Raw genomic sequence first — 4,868 nt, 5'->3', positions numbered from 1 at the left:
TGAGTTGGGGATTCCTAATTCAAGAAATTGCTCGCGTAATGATAGATTATCCAATTAATTTTCTAATCTTTTAATGTCTCTTTGTCTCGATTTACCCGAGGCTCTCTTGTAACTGAAAAGATATCCTTTTCTCTTATGCGATTTCTTTCCACTAGACTTAATCTTATTCAATTCGAAATCCCGTTGGGGGATTTGATCCTGATTCCGATGAAAAAAGATCGAATTATACAAATTATTCGATTCGGATAATACTCTTATCGATTCATAACTGCCACTTCGCATGAAACCAAAACGCCAAAATTTGGGGGACCAAGTAATCCCACGCGACACTTCCTTCGGAATCGAGTCTACTTCACTCGACTGTTCCATTTCAGAATCAGTTGGAATCTTAGACACCCCCTTCTTTGTAGATTTATAAGAACGACTCGCAGAGATTATATCTGGAGAATACCTGGGTTCGATGGAAGAAGGAAGAGGAGGACTATTAGCGAATTGACTTCTACTTCTACAGATTTCTGAACTAAGAAATCCCTCAAAAGGTTTTCCGAGATACCACAGGCTAAGTTAGAATCATTCTCTACAACTTTATCAATAACAACGAGATTCTCTTCCTCTCTCATATCCATTCCGAACCAAGGATCACGAGCTGCTAATCCGGCCAATAGCCCTAAGATATGCGGAAGTATAGCGAATTCCTTAATTGTTGACTCGGTTATTAAAGGTTCCAAATACCAGTTATACAAGTGGTAAAACCTCTTCTTCAGTGTATTACTACCAATAAATGAGGGATCTGCAGGGGAAGTATCTATCAAACCATTTTTCAGAATAGCTTTTCCTATATTGTAAGGAAGTATTTCATATCCAGAACCGAATCGGATTCCGTTACCTATATACGTAACAATTGAATTTTGTCTACGTAAAGCTAATTTAATTGCACTATCGGATACAATCTTTCTTCTTCTAGAAGTAGTGATTAATAATGCTTCATTAGCAGGAGAAAATAGATCTCGTTTGCTATAACCCGTAGTTCCAGACCCAGTACCTTCGAGAAAAGAGGGATCAGCTTCTATTTCAAAGCCTTTGACACGCGAGAGAATTGACAATTCTTTTTGACGCTGACGCCTGTTAGACCCTCGGAGATTTATCAATTAGTTCGACCAATTCGGAGCTATTGAAGCTGGATCTACCTTTGCAGGTACATGAGTCGAAGCAATAACGAGATTCTTGCGAATGCAAGGATTCCTGCGCCCATTACCGATACTCCTCAATATTAGGCAGAGTAAGAATCTGGGATCGGCTTCTAATCTGTGATACAGGCGATTAACATTCAACTCATGAATGTCTTGAATCCATATCGTACAGGGAGACATCTCTTTTGCTATTGCAAAAATAAGATTCAATCGGTTTACGCTCTGTTTCGAAATGAAAGTCCCACGTACATTATTGAAATATGATCTGTTGTATAACAACTTCCTCAATGGCAGTCTCACCGACGGAAAGTAGGGAATTGGATGCTATATCCCTAACTACATAAGATCGTCCAGTTTCTATGGGTCCTACTAGTGGAACTCCTTCAGATGGTAATAATCCTGATGAAAGCAAAATAGGTACGTCACGACATGGAATATTCGGAATGCCTTTTCGTCTCATTGTCGCTGAAAGGAGAATATTTCTTTCAAGGGCAAGAAGAGCCCACTTCTCCGCAGGATCCAACTCACAGATCTCGTAATTTGATAGATCATTTTGACGAATCCGAAGTAGGGTATGACAAAAGATTAGATCCTTCTTCTGGGGTGGGTTCGTGATTAATCCCACCGCTCAATGAATCGTAATTGGAATTTAATTTCGATTCATACTTGGAAATAGTTTTATTTGTCACTAGATATTGAGTCAGTAATTGTTTATTAATCTTAAGGGTGTCGGAGCTTTTCCTACGAAGTATCCACGAATCTAGTTCATTTTTCACAAGGTAATAGAAGATTATATTATTTGTATAATTCAGGAATCTCTTCAGGGAATGTATCAGTAGATCTTTCGTTTACATTTACCTTGTCGAGGGAGAATATCATTACCTTTTCCAGATAAAACCCACGCATTGGGTCTATTAAATATCGGTGATATTGAAACGTTTCCACAAGTGAGGGGAATTGGAACCCGAAACAGCAGATAAATAATGCTTGAGAAATGCAAGAACAAATAATATCGAGAAAACGAGGTAGGATGGGGCATACTTATTCGAAAATCTAAAGACTGACCATCTCGAATGCGACACCTGCGTTTAGTTAGTAATTTCTTCGAAAATAGAGAGATCTATTTTAGATAATACGTTACCTGATGGAATCGTTTCTGAATCTTGATCTTAGGCTTAACGATAAACAAGCTCTAGCATTACCTATATCCTCAGCAACTCTTTCCGTAATTCCGGGGAAAGTGTAATTCAAGTCATCACTTACTTTGAGTACTATTTCTGGATATATCTCTCTAATCAGATCATAAAAGTATCTCCACCAGTTAGGGGTGAAAAACCGAGGTATATATTCTCCGAATGGGCTCCATTTCTCGCAGATATTGTCTCTCCAAAAGATCCAAGAGATCTTATATTTGTTTAAATCCTTTGATAACTCATCGAAATTAATGAGATGAGATGGAAGAATAGGTTCTTTTTAGACACGTGTATCTGCAAGCCTCGTATTTTCGTACAGAACCTTCTCTCCAGTTAATCCTGTTGGAGATCTTGATGCTACACTGCTGCATAATGAGGAATTTCTTTGACCAATAAAGCGTCTCAGATTCTTCTGATTCCCAAAAATAACCAATGTGTGAATCATTTTGATAGAATTGATTCCCAATAGAATCATTCCTCGAGTTTGATCTCTTCTCAATGGATCCCTCCGAATCGACTTGATCCACTCCCGAATTTTTGAGACGGGGTCGAGATCGCCAATCAGCCGATAGCTTAGAGTTTATCAATGTTCTTTCCAAGTAATTTCCATCGCTACCACATGAAGATAGAGACGAATCTCCCGTTTCGCGAGGAGATAAGTTCAACCCCGTCAGTAGTCCTCTTAGATCCGGAAATAGAGTCAAGAAATCTATCTGAATGAGTTAGTGGTGGTATCGCAGATTCATCCAGATCAGATGGAGTCGATTCGGTTGTTGCGAGTATATGATCAATAGTTTCCCTTTCCGTTCGTTGCGAGGGAATTGGGTAACAACGAATCAGACACTTGGGATTGAATAGATGAAGTGATATTTTTTGTATCTAAGGATCCTATTTCAAGAGATGGGATGACTTCATCACCGGAGCCCGTATACGAATTCTCTAAAGATGTCAGAGTAACTACTGCTGTATCCTCCAACCAACGAATCCCTTCTTCTGATTATTGAGATAAATCCCTTCCGGCACAGTTCAATACGGGTAAATGCGAGTAATCTATAAAGTTTGGTGTATCTACTTCATCGGAAATGGATCCCGAAATACTCCCAATATTCCTATTCGAACCTTTCCATAATTCAAATTATCCAGAAACAGATCCCAATCCTGCCTTCCCGTAGCGGAATAAGCACATTCCGGGAGTTTTGTTCCAATACATTCGATACAGGATGATTCAACAAGAAATGGATTAACTGCGGGTTTTAGGAAGATTGAGGAGCCTACCGATTCTTCATCCATTAACAATCCGGACTCGATGAAGAAACTATCTTTTCTACCGAAGATTCTCTTGAGAAAGGATATCTTCTCATCGAGGTTGAGTGAACTCAGAAGGAAATCAAGCAGTGGATAATCTATATTGTTCAATTTATAGACAAGATAATCAATCCCATCTGTCGAAGCTTCTTCACTAATATACTTGGGAATAATGATTCGGTAAATAGATGATATATTGGTAAATTCCTTGGGATACTTGTTGTTCCTCCCAGCCGTACTACGAATAGTGATACCAATATTATTTAGTGATATATCGACAGATCATAGATTGATCTACCTAAGTCGGATCTTATTTCTGCGAATACTCTCTTGGAAGGGAAAAAGACAAGTCTCTGATTGTATCAAGCCACCTGTGCACATTTGACCGAACATCTGGATATTCATCATTGGGGAAATAATACATTCATGCAACAAACGCTCTATGTTACCCCTCCATTCCAATAATCTCTATTCAATTGCAATTCTTGTTACACCAGTAGATCCCTCGCCCCCCTCCCGGCTACCCAATTGATAGTTGGATTCTGGATAGATATTCACTAGCTAATGTACAGAAATAGGTCACGCGAAAAGAGCGTGTATACTGAGTAGAGAGATATTAACCTATTTCGTTCATATACCCTAACTAGAGAGTATGTTGAAGATATGTTACCTCCCTCTCCCGATTCATCTGAAAAAGTAGGATTTTCACTTCCATCAGTTCTTTCTACAGGTACATCGAAAAGGGATCTCTAAACGGTTTGAAATAATCTTATCAAGATCGAAGTATGCGCCATTTTGCATCTCTGATTCCTCGTCAAGTATTCCACCAAATGATAGATCTCCTCTCGGATAGAAAGGCTTTCCTAGGTTCCTCGCTACTACTACCAATTCTTACCTTACTGGAATCAAATTCGATTTTTAACTCTTAAAAGAAATCCAGTCAGTCGGTTTCTTGATTCATTTATTAGTTGTGAATAGGCGTGTAGAATAGAAAATTCCCCCTCATTTCCGTGGGAATCTAACCCCAATAATTGGAAGAACCACTTACGATTCTAGGAAGAATCAATACATTTATTGGAATCATTTTCTGCTATTCCCGCAACAGAAGGGGAGAAAGGATCTCCCAACAATAAAGGAGAGTCGAGTGTAAAATGCCGACAATCTCTCTCTACTTTCCCAT

This window comes from Dipteris shenzhenensis, unplaced genomic scaffold, assembly GCF_047967505.1.
Source record: "Dipteris shenzhenensis isolate YYH24624 ecotype China unplaced genomic scaffold, Dip_SZ_1.0 scaf0342, whole genome shotgun sequence".
Classification (NCBI taxonomy): domain Eukaryota; kingdom Viridiplantae; phylum Streptophyta; class Polypodiopsida; order Gleicheniales; family Dipteridaceae; genus Dipteris; species Dipteris shenzhenensis.
This window is presented reverse-complemented; position numbering follows the sequence as displayed.